The sequence below is a fragment of the Panthera uncia genome, assembly GCF_023721935.1.
Source record: "Panthera uncia isolate 11264 chromosome E2 unlocalized genomic scaffold, Puncia_PCG_1.0 HiC_scaffold_19, whole genome shotgun sequence".
NCBI lineage: Eukaryota > Metazoa > Chordata > Mammalia > Carnivora > Felidae > Panthera > Panthera uncia.
In genome coordinates this window covers 13,238,793-13,254,865 of record NW_026057588.1, presented here as the reverse complement: position 1 = coordinate 13,254,865, position 16,073 = coordinate 13,238,793, and positions in this window count along the sequence as shown.

Below are 16,073 nucleotides of genomic sequence, written 5' to 3'. Positions count from 1 at the left end.
ACAAATTAAGAAAAAAAATCCCATTCACAATAGCATTAAAAACAATACAAACTTAGGAACAAATGTAACTAAGGAGGTGCATAAGCTACACTTGATGAAAGAAATTGAAGAAGACACAAAAAATAAATGGAAGGACATCCCATGTTCCTGGATTAGAAGAATTAATATTGTTAAAATGTCCATACCACCCAAAGAGATCTACACATTGGATGGAGTCCCTAACAATGTTCCAGTGGCATTTTTCACAAAAAATAGGAAAAAAAAAATCCTACAATTCATATGGAAGCACAAAAGACTTCGAATAGCCAAAGCAATCTTGAGCAAAAAGAGTAAAGCTGGAGACATCACACTTCCTTACTTCAAATTATATTATAAAGCCATAGTAATCAAACACTATGGTGCTGATAAAAACAGAACATAGATCAATGGAACAGAATAGAGAGCCCAGAAATAAACCCATACATATACAATCTTCAACAAGGGAGCCAAGAGTACATAAGGGGAGAAGGATAGTTTCTTGGATAAATGGTGCTGGGAAAACAGGATATCCATATGCAAAAGAATTAAAATCAACTCAAAATGCATTAAAGAAACATAAGACCTAAAACCACAAAACCCTAGAAGAAAACAGAGAAAAAGCTCCTTGGTATTGGTCATGACAATGATTTCTCGGCTATAACACCAAAAGCACAAGCAACAAAAGCAAAATAAAAAAGTGGGACTAATTTAAACTCAAAAGCTTCTTCATAGCAAAAGAAACAATCAACAAAATGAAAAGGAAAACTATGGATTGGGAAAAAAATATTTGTAAACCATATTATAATACAGGGTCAATATCCCCCCAAAAAAGTCCTATAATTCAATAGCTCAAATATATATATTTGATTTAAAAATGGACAAAGGACCTGAATAGACATTTCTCAAAGAAGGCATATAAATGATCAACAGGTACATGAAAGGATGCTCAACACCACTAATCATCAGGCAAATCAGAACCCAATGAGATATTACCTCACATTGTTAGAATGGCTATTATTAAGAGAAGAAAAGTTAATAAGTGTTAGTGAAGATGTGGAGAAGAGGGAATCTTTGTGCACTGCTGGTGGAAATGTAAATTTCCAGTGTGCAGTCACTGTGGAAAACAGAATGGAGGGATGTTCAGTGTGGCATATATATACAATGGAATATTATTCATCCTTTAAAAAGAAGGAAATCCTGCCATTTGTGACAACATGGGTAAACCTGGAGGAAATTATGCTAAGTGAAATAAGACAGAGAAAGACAAATATTCTCTTACTTATATTTGGAATTGAAAATAGTGAAAAAAAATCATAGATGCAGAGAGTAAAATTGTGGTTGCCAGGGGCTTGGGGAGGGGGAAACAGGGAGGCGATGGTCAAGCAGTACAAAGTTACAGTCATGCGGGGCGCCTGGGTGGCTCAGTCGGTTAGGCGGCCGACTTCGGCTCAGGTCACGATCTCGCGGTCCGTGAGTTCGAGCCCCGCATCGGGCTCTGTGCTGACAGCTCAGAGCCTGGAGCCTGTTTCAGATTCTGTGTCTCCCTCTCTCTCTGCCCCTCCCCTGTTCATGCTCTGTCTCTCTCTGTCTCAAAAATAAATATAATAATAATAATGCAGGAGGAAACTTGGTAGGTGACGGATATGTCTACGACTTTGATGATGGTGATGGTTTCACAGATGTATCCTTATCCTCAAACTCGTAGAGTTGTATACATTAAATATGTGCAGCTTTTTACCTGTTGATCATACCTCAATAAAGTAATTTTTAAAGTAATTGCACTAATTCACACTCTTATAGAAACTACAGAGGAGTTCCCATTGTTTTTCATCCACGTCAGTACTTGGCATTTTCTTTCTTTCTTAGTGTAGCCATTCTGATGTGTGAGTAGCAGTCTCTTTGAGCAACTTTTCCCGTGTTTACTGACCTGTAGACTATCCTCTTTAGTGAAGTGGCTTAGCGCATTTTTGGCCCCTTTTTTCTTTTGAGATGCATTTCTCTTACTGATTTTTAGAAGTTTTTTTCATATATTGTGGATATAAATCCCATATCAGCTATATATATATATATATATATATATATATATATATATAATATCTATTGAAAATATCTTCTCTCATTCTTTGAGTTGATTTTTCACTGCCTTAATGTTATTTGATGAAAACTGTTCTTGATTTTAATATATTACAACTTGCAATATTTTAATTTTACGGTTAATGTTTCCTGTGTCCTGTTGAAAATATCTTTGTGTCTTCCAAGGTCAAGAAGGTATTCTCCGTTCCCTCTAAAATTTTTATTTTACATTGCAGAGTCTCCAACTATCTGGAATGGATTTGGGGCAGCATCATTGCATTGCAGTAGATTGTCATAAAATCAAGTCACCACATATGTATGAGCCTATTACTGGACTCTGTTCTGTTCCACTGCTCCATTTGTCCTTGCGTTGGTATCTCACTGTCTTAAACACTGTAACTCTATAACAGATCTTTAAAAATGGCAGCAAAAGTCCTCCAGCTTTATTATTCTTCTGTAAATTTACCTTGGTGATTTGGGGCCCTTTGCATTTTCAGAATGCAGTTTTAGAATCAGCTTGTCAATTTCCACAAAATTTTCTGTAATTTTTAATCAGTACTGCATTAAACACATTTGGAGAAATTTTTATATATTTACAATATTGAGCCTTCTAGCCCATGAATGCTATATTCTTTCTTATTTAGGGCTTCTTTAATTTCTTACAGGAATCTTGTGTTTTTCAGTGTAGTGGACTTGTTCATTTTGTTAGATTCATTCTAAGGTATTTGTCGTATTTTAATGTAAATTGTATGATGTCTTCTATTTCTTACTTATCGCAGGTATATAGAAGTACAGTAGGCTTTTATTTATTGACATATACATAACAACATTGCTAAATCCATGAATTCTAAATTTATGTGGATTGTGTACTTAGAAAACCCAAAGCAAGTATATGATTTGCAAGTAATAACAGTTTCAGTCTTTTCTAATTCGTATGTCTTTTACTTCTTTTTCTCACCTTATTTCAATAGCTAGGACCTCCAGTAAAATTTCAAATAGAGGTTGTAACAGCAGACATCTTTGTTTTAACCCTAATGTTAGGGGGATCATTTAAACATTTTGATATTGAGTATGGTGTTTGTTGATTTGTTGGGCGGGGTGGGGGCGGGGGGACGTGAAGAGATATCCCTCAACAGACTCAGGAAGTTGCCCTCTGGTTTCAGTTTTCTACAGGTTTCATCATAAATGGGTCTTGCGTATTGTCAAATGTTCTTTACTTTTTTATTTACCAAGAGGATTGTATAATTTTTGTTTTTCTTCATTAGTGTGGTAAAATGCATTGAATGTTAAAAATACATTTCATTCCTGGAACAAACCTCATTTGCTCATGATGTAATATCCTTTTATATATCACTGGATTTGATTTGCTAATATTTTGTTAAATATTTTTGCATCTGTGATTATGACAGCTTGGTCTATATTGTTTTCTTTAATATCCTCATGAGATTTCAGAATCAAGTTTATTCCAGACACACACAAAAAAGTTGGGAAGTGTTCCCCTTTTATGTTTTCTGCGGGAATTTTTGCAAGATTGATGCAATTTCTTCCATTGTGTTTAGACATAGGGTTTTCTTTATGATAAACTTTTATTGTTTTAAGTTTATTTATTTTGAAAGGGGGGGCATGAGTTGGGAGAGGGGCAGAGAGAGAGAGGAGGGAGAACACCCCAAGCAGGTTCCATGCTGTGAGCACAAGCCTGATGACAGGGATTGATTCCAAGAACCATGAGATACGATACTTTTTTTTTTTAAGTTTATTTTTATTTATTTTGAGAGAGAAATAGACAGCAGATGGGGAGGAGCAGAGAGAGAGGGAGGCAGAATCCCAAGCAGACTCCGTGCTGTCAGTGCAGAGCCCAATGCGGTGCTTGAACTCATCAACCATGAGATTATGACCTGCACCAAAATTAAGAGTCAGTCGCTTAGCCGAACCACCCATGCACCCCAAGATATGATAAATTTTTAAACAGACTACTCAGATTTTCTGTGTCTTCTTCCACTAGTGAATTTGCAAAGTTTTTTCAATGAATTTGTCTATTTCACCTGATTGTCCAATTTACCACCTTAACATTTTTCATAATACCTTACATTTTTAATGTCTGTATAATCTATATTAATGCCTCTTTTTTCATTCCTGATATTGTTCATTTGTGTTTCCTCTCTTTTTGTTTTGCACTAACCAATTTCATAAGTAGTAAGATTTTTGATGTAGTTTTTCTCTATTGTACATTTGTTTCTACCTCACTGATTTCTGCCCTTTATTATTTCTTTCCTTCTAATTTGTTTAGGCTTGATGTGATAGCCCTTTTCTAGTTTCATGAGATTTGGAGACTGAATTCTAAGCAGGAAGGTTTTTATTGCACCTCGTAAACAGATGTAAAAGTCCTTATAGAAATACCAATAATGGGTGCCTACGTGGCTCAGTCAGTTAAATGTCCAACTTCGGCTCAGGTTATGATCTCACAGTTTGTGGGTTCAAGCCCCGTGTTGGGCTCTGTGCTGACAGCTCAGAGCCTGGAGCCTGCTTTGGATTCTATGTGTGTGTCTCTTTCTCTGTCCCTACCCTGCTCCTGCTCTCTCTCTCTCTCAAATAAATAAACATTAAAAAATTAAATATATATAAAAAAGAAATACCAATAAATTGCGGTGCTTGGGTGACTCAGTCAGTTAGGTGTCTGACTTCAACTCAAGTCATGATCTCACAGTTCATGAGTTTGAGCCCCACACGGGGCTCTCTGCTGTCAGTGCAGCGCCTGATTTGGATCCTATGTCTCCCTGTCTCTCTGCCCCCCATCTCTCTCGCAAATATAAATAAACATTTAAGAAAAAAAGAAATCCCAATAAATCACAAAAAAATTAAAAACATATCAAAACCAAATAGGGTTTGTTCAAGAAATTTAAAAATGTAAAATCCTTAGCAAACTAAGAAGAGAAGAAAAGTTCCTTATTCTTACAATAACATCTAAAATTTCTACAGCAGCAGGGGTGCCTGGATGGCTCAGTTGGTTAAGCATCTGACTCTTGATTTCAACTCTCTCAAAAATGAATAAACTTTAAAAAAATAAAATTTCTACAGCAAATCACAATTAATGATGAATTATTATAATTAAGGGTAAAAAATTGAAAGCTTTCCCCACTAAGATCAGAATTAAGCAAGTGTGCCCACCCTCATCACTTTGTTGAGGTTCTACCCAATGCATTTAAGGCAAGACACATGTATAAAAGACATAGATTGGGTGAAAATAAATAAACTTGTTATTATTCACAGATAACATGGTCATGCACATGGAAAATAAAATGGAATCTAAAGGTACATACCATAATTTAGCAATGTTGCTGGATTCAGATTCAAAGCTGATTTTATTTCTATGTACTTTCTAAAAACTACCAACAAAGAAACTTTAAAAGTGATGCCATTTAGGAGTGCTTGACTGGCTCAGTCAGTGGAGCATGTGACTCTTGATCTCAGGGTTGTAAGTTTGAGCCCTACATTGGGTTTAGAGATGACCTTAAAAATATCTTCTTTAAAAAGTTATGCCATTTAAGATAGCATCAAAAACGTCAAATATCTAGGAAAATATCTAATAATGTGTAAGACTTCCACACTGAAAACCACAAACCATTCCTGAGAAAAATGAACTAAGAACCAAATAAATGGGGGGTATACTATGTTTACGGATTGAAATCTCCATTTTAGAACATCAATTCTCCTAAATTGACATATACATCAATGCAACCCCAGGCAAAATTCCAGCAGGATTATTCATGAAGATCTATAAGCTGATTCTAAAAATGTATGTGGAAATGAAAAGAGCAAAGAATGGCTAAGGCAAAACTGAAGAAAAAGAACAAAGCTGGAGGGTCTATTACAAAGCCATTATAATTATGATAGCACGACTGCGGTACAAGGATAGACAAATAGAGCAATGGAAAAGAGTGGAGAAGTCTACGAACTTACCTGCAAGTATATCCCACCTGATTTATGACAGAATAGACATGGAAGTGCACTGGGGGTACAAAAATGGTGCTTGGATGGGTTGGGTATCCATAAGAAAAGAAAGTCTTTGATGTCTACCTCATCCACAACAATGAGACCACACATGTCATATATATGTATGCATATATATATATATATATATATGCATAAACAAGAAAGTTTTAGATGGAAGCAGATAAGACTATGATCATGACCTTGGAGTATGCAAAGATTTGCTCAACAGGAAACCAAAGGCACAAACTTAAAGGGAAAAATAATACAACGGACTACTTTAAAATTAAGAAATTCTGCCAAAACATCTACCTAACTTCTTTCATTTGTACCATTCCTTCAATTAAGTAATTTGGTGCCCCCGCCCCCCAAAAAGAAGAAATTCTATTTATAATATACATGGATAAGAAAGAATGGGAGAAGATACAATGGATTCATACTGAGACTATGTGAAGACCTCTTAACAATATATAAGAAAAAGAGAGGTAATCAATAGAAAAACAAGGCAACATTTTGAAAAAGAACGTCATAAAAGAAGACAGCCAAGAGGCCAACAAGCATAAAGAGTCTTAACTTCAGTAGTCACAGGGGAATGAAAATTAAAATCACGGTGTGATATCACTACACACTCATCAGCATGGCCAAAATGGGGGGAAAACAGACAATATCAAATGTAGGGGGAATGTATATACATATTACATATACATTTATTTATTACATACATTATATATATATTTATATAATATATATATATGTTTAATTGTATAAAGAAAGAGCACACACAAGCAGGGGAGAAGGGCAGAGGGAGAGAGAGAAAGAATCTCAAGCAGGCTCCACACTCAGCACGGAGCCCCATGCGAGGCTCCATCCCACAGCCCTGGGATCATGATTGAGCCAAAATCAAGAGTCAGGCACTCAACCAACTGAGCCACCCAGTTGCCCTTGCTGGGGGACTATTTGGAGCAACAGAATCCTCATACAATGCTGGTGGAAATATCAATTCATTGTTACAACCACTTTGGAAAACTGTTTGGTATTGTCTGTGAAAGCTAAAATATGCCTTCCAAACAAGGCGGCACTTTTCGCTATATTCTCAGAAGAATTTCATGTATAAATGTCCCAAAAGACATGTACAAACGTATTTACCACAGCCCTACTCTAATAGCCAAGTCTGGAAACAAGCCGAATGAACATGTACGCTAGAAGGATTAAGTTGCCTTGTATTCACACAATGGAAGAATACGCAGATATGAGAATAAAAGAACTTCAACTACAGGGGTGCCGGATTAGCTCAGTCAGTAGAGCATGGGACTTTGATCTTGGGGTCATGAGTTTGAGCCCCGCCTTTGGTGTAGAGATTACTTAGAAATAAAAACCAAAAAAAATCTTTAAAAAACCCCCACAAAACCCTCAACTACACACAATAACATGTGAGTTTCAGAGTCACAATGTTGACCGCTTCTCGGCCTTTTGGCTAAGAGCAAGTGCAGAGTCACAATGTTGAACCACAGAAGTCAGGTGCAATGTACATACTGCTTGACTCCATCTACACAGAGCTGGAATACAGTCATACTAACCTATAGTGTTAGAAATCTGGGTAGTGGAGGGGCTCCACGTGGTATGAAATACCACGTTTTCTTTATCCCTCCATCCGATGATGGATGCATAGATCATTTCCACTTCTTGGCTATTGTAAATGTTGTAATGCACATGTAAATGTAATGCACCTCTTCAAGATAGTGATTTAATTTTTTTTTTTTTGATGCATACCCAGAAGTGGAATTGCTGGATTGTGTAGTAGTTCTATTTTTAATTTTTTAAAGAATCTCCTTGGGACTCCTGGGTGGCTCAGTTGGTTAAGCATCCGACTTTGGCTCAGGTCATGATCTCACTGCTCACAAGTTCAAGCTCCGCATCAGGATCTGTACTGACAGCTCAGAGCCTGGGGCCTGGAGCTTCCTCAGATTCTGTCTCCGTCTGCTCTTCCCCGGCTCACTCTCTCTCTCACAAATATAAAATAAAACATTAAAAAAAAAAAGAAATCTGGGTAGTGGTTACTTCTGGGATTAGTGGCTTCATTATGGCATAAAATTGGATCCTGGGATATTGGCATTAGTCTGTTCTTAATCTCGGTTTTGATTTCATCAGAAAGTGCAAACTGTGAAAATATAAGTCGGTACACTTATGATTTGGGCTTCTTTCCTTATGAATGTTATACTGCCATAAGATTTATGGGGGAAGAAAAGACATCAGGTCGAGCAAGCAAGAGCCTGGAACTTTTATAAATCTCATCTGTGCTGGAAGCTGGCACAGAAATAACAAGACAACAAAGATAAGTGTTTTCCTGGGGACTGTAATGACCTCAGAACAGGAAAATGTCAAATGCATAAAAATATATGCAAATTATTTTTTTTTAATGTTTATTTATTTTTGAGACAAAGAGAGACAGCACGAATGGAGGAGGGGCAGAGAGACAGGGAGACACAGAATCCAAAGCAGGCTCCAGGCTCTGAGCTGTCAGCACAGAGCCTGACGAGGGGTTTGAACCCATGAACTGTGTGATCGTGACCTGAGCTGAAACTGACTGAGCCACCCAGGTGCCCTAAGCATGAAGTCTTCTTGATTCTCCCTTTCTCTCTCTCTGTCCCGCTCCCCCACTTGTGCATGCTCGTTCTCTCTCTCTCTCTCTCTAAAATAAAAATAACATAAAGACCTTCTCTGATGAACAAAATAAGAGAATTTACCACTAACAGATCTTTACTGGAAGGAAAGTTAAAGGAAGTTCTTTAAATAGAAGAAAAATGATATCAGATGGAAACCTAGATTTACACAAAAAATGTAAGCTGCAAATGGGAAAAATGTAGGTAAACGTAAAAGCGGTTTTTGTCATCATTAATTTCTTTAAAATATTATTTTTAAAATAAAAATTATGGGGCACTTGTGTGGCTCTGTTTGTTAAGAGTCTGACTTCGGCTCAGGTCATGATCTCACTGTTTGTGAGTTTGAGCCCGGCGTCGGGCTCTGTGCTGACAGCTCAGTTTCCGTGTCTCCCTCTCTCTACCGCTCCCCCACTCAAACTCTGTCTGTCTGTCTCTCTGTCTCTCTCCCTCAAAAATAAATAAACATTAAAAAACCTTTTTTTTTAAAGAAAGAAAGGAAAGAAGGAAGGAGGAAGGAAGGAGGAAGAAGGAGGGAAGGAAGGAGGGAGGGAAGGAAGGAAGGAGGAAGGAAGGAAAAGAAACCACAGGCTGGAAGGAAATATTCACATTAACTTGTATCCAGAATATATAAACAACTCTTGAAATATATAAGAATACAAACAACTCCGTTTTATTTATTTATTTTTTTAACTTTTTTTAACGTTTATTTATTTTTGAGACAGAGAGAGACAGCATGAACAGGGGAGGGGCAGAGAGAGAGGGAGACACAGAATCTGAAACAGGCTCCAGGCTCTGAGCTGTCAGCACAGAGCCCGATGCGGGGCTCGAACTCACGGACCGCGAGATCATGACCTGAGCCGAAGTCGGACGCTCAACCGACCGAGCCACCCAGGCGCCCCAAACAACTCCGTTTTAAAATGAGCAAAATATCAGTCACTTCCCAAAAATAAATGGTCAATGAACATTTGAATAAATGTTCAACACCATCAGACATCAGGAAACATAAAACCACAGTAAGATATCACTATATAACTACTCAAATTGTTAAAATTGAAAGGAAGGAAATTGTTAAAATTGATCAGGAAGCACTGGACCTCTCCTGTACTGTGGGCAGGAGTGTGAAATGCTAACACCCACTTTGGGGGATAGTTCAGCAATTTCTTATGAAATATAATTACTCAACAATTTTGCTTCTATGTATTTATCCAAGAGAAATGAAAAAATACGTCCATACAAAGACTTATACATGATGTTCATAGGAACTTTGTTCATAATAGCCAAAAGTTGGAAACAACTCAGTGACTAGATAAATAAATTATGGTAGAGTCGCAGAATAGAACACTGTTCAGCAATGAACAATGATATGATTGAACAGAATTCTGCTCAAGAATGGACAACTGACACAATTACAATAAATCTCAAAAAAACATTTTGCTGAACAAATAAGCCAGGCACAAGAGAGCACGTATTGTATGATTCCACTTATATGAAATTCTAGAAGAGTCAAAATTAATCTATAGTGACAGAAAGCAGATCAATGTTTGCCTAGTTGCCTGTAGCTGGGAAAGAAGGTGCAATTGACTGCAAAGGAACATGACAGAACATTTCGGGATGGTGTAAATGTTTTATATCTTGACTGTAGTGTTGGTTACATGAATGTATACATTGGGCAAAATGCACTGACCTTATAATGGTCAATGTATTTATAATTGTGCTTTCTCCTGTCTGTGGATTATACTGCAATAAAATTGACTTAAACAGGGGAGCCCGGGTGGCTCAGTTGGCTAAGCGTCCAACTTCAGCTCAGGTCATGATCTTGTGGTTCGTGAGCTCAAGCCCCGCGTTGGGCTCTGTGCTGACAGTGTGGAGCCTGCAGCCTGTTTCAGATTCTGTATCTCCCTCTCTCTGCCCCTCCCCTGCTTGCGCTCTGTCTCTCTCTCTCTCAAAAATGAACATTAAAAAAATTTTTAATAAAATAAACGTAGAAGGAAACAGCAATCGAAATATCTCTATTAGGCAAATAAACCACTAATAAGCACTACAGACAAGATCCACAGATGGATGCTAATATTACCGGGCAAAAGTATGAGGAAACAATATTTGTATAGTCTCAAAGTATCTTTCTTAATACACCTATTAATTACAAAGGGAGGGGCGCCTGTGTGGCTCAGTCGGTTGAGCTGAGTGTCCAATTTCAGCTCAGGTCATCATCTCACGCTTCGTAGGTTCGAGCCCCGCGTCGGGCTCTGTGCTGACAACTCAGAGCCTGGAGCCTGTTTCAGATTCTGTGTCTCCCTCTCTCTCTCTGACCCTCCCCCGTTCATGCTCTGTCTCTCTCTGTCTCAAAAATAAATAAACGTTAAAAAAAATTACAAAGGGAAAAACAGTAACTTTATACTGGAGAAGCAGAGCAGACAGCACTGTAACCAAGTGATCAAAGTCAGCATCACCAATAATAAGACACACGGACACCAGGAAGCCCCGGATATAATTCACTGAGAAGAACGCAAAATCATTCATATGGTATTCTTGGCAAAAATGCATAATTCAGTTCAACCTAAAAGATAGCAGACAGTCCCCAACTTTAGGGACATTCTACAAAGCAGCTGTACTCTTCAAAAGTGTCAAAGTCATGAAAGGCAAGGAGATACAGAGGAACTGTCATAGACTATAGGGAGCCCAGGAGACAGGACAACTAACTGCAGTGTGGAATCCTGGGTTCAATCCCGGAACAGAAAAAGGCATCAGTGGAAAGACTGTCGAAATTCAAATCAGGTTGGCAGTTTAGTTAACAGTATACTTTGTTAATAATAATATAATAATAATAACAGTGCTAATCTCCTGGGGTTTTTTGTTTGTTTTGTTTTTTAAGTTTATTTATTTATTTGGGGGGGAGGGGCAAAGAGAGAGGGAGAAAGAGAGGATTTCAAGCTGCTAGCACAGAGCCCGACATGGGGCTTGAACTCACAAACCATGAGACTACGGCCTGAGCTGAAATCAAGAGTCAGATGTTCAACCAACTGAGCCACCCAGGAGCAACTAATCTCCTGGTTTTGATCATTGTACTATAGTGTTAATATCAGCGGGAGCAAGGGGAGGAGACAAATGGGAACTCTCTGTATTACCTGCAACTTTCCTCCAAATCTAAAATTATCTAGCATTGCAGTACCCACCTCACTGTCTCTGGGTCCACCAGATGCACGTCATGAGGACATTACGGAGAGGGCCACATGCTGAAGAACAGACCTCCCACCAACAGCCAGCACTGTCTTCCACGTGTGTGAAGGGGATCCCCCAGCCCCAATCATGCCGTCTGATGACTGCAGCCCTGGAAAATGTCTTCACTGCCAGGGCTTTGAGCCAGAACCGTCCAGCAAAGCCTCCCCACTACCTGACCCATAGAAAGTGTGTGTGATAATAATAAACGTTGATGGCTTTGAGTGTCTTTTTAAGAGAAAATGTTGCTGTTATGCACACTGGCCACCAGATGGCGCCTGGATTCCAAGGATGGAAACAAAGCTGCGGCCAACATTATAAATAGGTCAATTCCCCTGAGTTAGTTTATAAATGTACCACAACCCTAATAAAAATGTCATCAGGGCTTTTTCCTAGACCCAAACAACTTGATTATGAGGTTTATTTGGGAGTACAACAGGCGAAGGAGGAGGAGGAGGAGGAGGAGGAGGAGGAGGAGGAGAAAACAAAGGAATAGCTCTACCAGACATTAAAACCCATGTAAAACAATGTGGTATTGGTGTGCGAATAAGCATACAGATCAAGGGAAAATTTATAAAATCCAGAAATAGAACCAATTGTTCATGTACATTTGTATGATAATATAACCTTTTTTTAATTTAGGAAAGGACTTTGGGCACATATCTAACTTACTAGTGTTGGAACAAATAGACAACCCAGGGGAAAGCTGGAATCACTCCTCACACTGGATACCACCTTACATTCGAAGTGTATCAAAGTTATAAGCAAAAAACTACAACCCTCCCATAATACAAGGAAACACTGCTGAGTCTCCTAATGACCTGGGAACCGGATACATTTTCCAAACTATGCCTAGACTTTCCAAAAATTCATCAAAAGAAGCAATATAAAAGAGAATCTTGATGGGGTGGCTGGGTGGCTCAGTCGATTAAGTGTCCAACTCTTGATTTTGGTTCAGGTCATGATCTCGCGGTCCGTGAGTTCGAGCCCTGCATCTGGCTCTGTGCTGACAGCATGGAGCCTGCTTGAGATTCTCTTTCTCCCTCTCTCTGCCCCTCTCCTGCTTGTGCTCTCTCTCTCTCTGAAAATACACTATTTATATATGTATAAATACACACACACACATACACCCAGTATTTAAAAAAAAAAAAAAAAAGCACAGAGCCCAATGTTGGGCTCGAACCCATGACCTGAGCCGAAATCAAGTAAGAACCTTAACCGACTGAGTCACCCAGGTACCCCTAATCAGGCCTTTTAAATACCTTCCATCAGGGGCGCCTGGGTGGCTCAGTTGGTTAAGCGTCTGACTCTGGCTCAGATCATGATCTTGTGGTCCGTGAGTTTGAGCCCTGCATCTGGCTCTGTGCTGACAGCTCAGAGCCTGGAACCTGCTTCAGATTCTGTGTCTCCCTCTCTCTCTGACCCTCCCCCGTCCATGATCTGTCTCTCTCTGTCTCAAAAATAAATAAACGTTAAAAAAATTTTTAAATACCTTCTGTCACTTCTTCTTCACCTCACTCCCACTGCTCTGGTTTGGACAATCTTCACATTTAAGCTGTATTATGGCAGCGAGCTCTGGACCCATAAGAGTCCAGTGAGGAGACAGAAACTACACCAGCTACTTTAACAGAGAGACTCTAGGGTTCCCAGGTGGCTCAGTGGGCTGAGCGCCCAACTCCTGATTCTGGCTCAAGTCATGATCTCACCAATCATGGGTTCGAGCCCTGAGTCAGGCTTTGCGCTGCCTGCTTGGGATTCTCTCTCTCTCTCCCTCTGTCCCTCCCCCAGATTAAATTAAAACACAGACTGCTGGGCCTGAGTAGGGGTCTCTGATGGGCCTGGGGCGGGGCCTGAAACTCTGCGTGTCCAACAAGCTCCCAGGTGATGCTGACCCCTGTTGGGAGGGGGGACCTCACTCTGAGAACCGCGGCCCGGTATACCATATACCATAGCTAGCCCCGCTAGAGCTGGGGGGCACAGAAGAGAGGGCACCAGCCGCCTGGTGCTGATGTTTGTGATAAAACTGAGTTTCCACATGCTAGCACACTACACACTGGACTCGGGTGCTCCTGCCATGGCCGCCACCACAGGGAAGAAGCATTGCTGGGGGAACTCACACCAGAGCAGCAGGCAAGTTCCTTCTGCGTGGGGTGTCCAGCTCTCCCGGGAAGAGGTTCCTGGGAGGCAGGACTTCCAGCGCTAATGCTGGGAAAGTCCTGGGCAAACTGGAACGAGTTGATCACCCGACTTGTGCAGTCTAGCAAGCCCTACTGCCAGGATCTCACAGAGAACCATCTGGCAAAGCAGAAACGTGGTTTCCCGGCTCAGCATCACAGTGCGGAGCAGAGGAGGGTGGGTTTGGAGCCCAGAGAGAGTAACTTCATCATTGATCCTGACTCATCATGGTCTCCCTGGTTCTCTTCCGTCCATCCTGGGGGTGCCATCAAGAGCACGTTACACACAGGGAAAACCAATCGTTTCAGACTCTTGCCAGAAGCTTTGCAATAGGTGCCGGTGCCTTTGTGATTTGTAGCAAGAAGCAGATATTGGATCTTTGTCCCCTTTCCAGACAGAGTCCCTAAAACCCTTGGATTTCCTAGGTGGTAAGAGTGATAAAGAGAAAGGAGCATCTTTTGTTTTTCGTAACAAGCCTGTTTCAACCACATCTAGGTTTAGGTTAATGGGGTGACTTCTAGAAAGCCCCTAGGATGAGAGCTGTTTGTCAGAGAACCACCTTGGAGAACTCTGACCTCCGGGAAGGGAAGAGAGACTGGAGGTTGAGTTAATCCCCAAAGGCCAATGACAAGCAATCATGCCTAGGTAGTGAGCCTCACTCAGACCTTCTAAGGGCTTCTGGGCTGAGGGTGCGTGCCCGGAGAGGGCAGGGAGGCTCTGAATACGAAGTGTGAGATGATGACCTGAGCTGAAATTGGACACTCAACTCAACCGACTGAGCCACCCAGGCGCCCCCAGTGACCAGTATTGAGAGTAGGGCCATGAGTAGACAAAGTCACAGAATTTATCCTTTTCGCTGCCTACCAGCCAATTTCGTGCAGCATGAACAGTTCGTGAAAGTTACTTTCTGTTACAGTCTAGCCTCATCCCCTTTCCTGAACTTTATATCCCAGAGATATATGAATCTTCAAGATTCCTAAAGCGAATCACATTCTCAAGGCGCGATGCTTTGAATATGCTATTCCCCCATCTGAGTGAAAAGGACATAAACCCTGATGTTTTAGAGGAAAACGTCGGATCAGAACATGTGCTTCCCCCTTTTAAAAATGGGGGTTAGTTTTCAATCGATGAAGTCTTAGCTGGATTTGAAGGCCAAAGAAAATCTCAAAGCAAATGTATTTTTGAATTCCACAGTATTTACTGTTCTCAAGCTTCTAACACCCGAGGAGAAAAAGGATGATAAGACTGCCCGTGCTAATGAAACTTGCTAGTTTTTCTTTCCTGTTAAAGATATTTATACCTGAATTCTTTCTAAGGCCTGAAACATTTTTAGATGAATTCCATCCAGGAAAAGCAATGTTGGTTTGAAAATTAGAGATGGTTTATAAAATCATATCTGATGATTTAAAAGATTCAACAGTAGTTTGCTAAGCCCAGTTTTTTGTTGTTGTTTTGGGGTAATCTCTGTACCTGGTGTGGGGTGTGAACCCACGACAACCCAGAGATCGAGTCTCACACTGCCAACTGAGCCAGCCAGGTGCCCCTCCTAAGCTTGTTTTTAAACTCAAAGGCTATTAATTAAGCTCCTGGTGTGGTTTGTGGTTAAGAGTGATTTTTTTTTCTCTCTACTGTGCTACTTTTTTTTTTTTTTAATGTTTATCTTTGATAGAGAGTGTCAGTGGGAGGGCAGTGAGAGAGAGAGACAGAGGGTCCAAAGCGGGGCTCGAACTTACAAACCATGAGGTCATGACCTGAGCTGAAGTCGGACGCCTAATGGACTGAGCCACCCAGGCGCCCACGGTAGCACTTCGGAGAAGACTGAGCTCCAAGGCAGCGCCGGATGATTATTATTTTAACCTTGAGCAAGTCTGTGGTTACCTGAGTCTCAGCTGACTCACGGACAGAAGGCGGAGGGCAGTGGGTGGCAGTGGGCGCTCTGGAGTC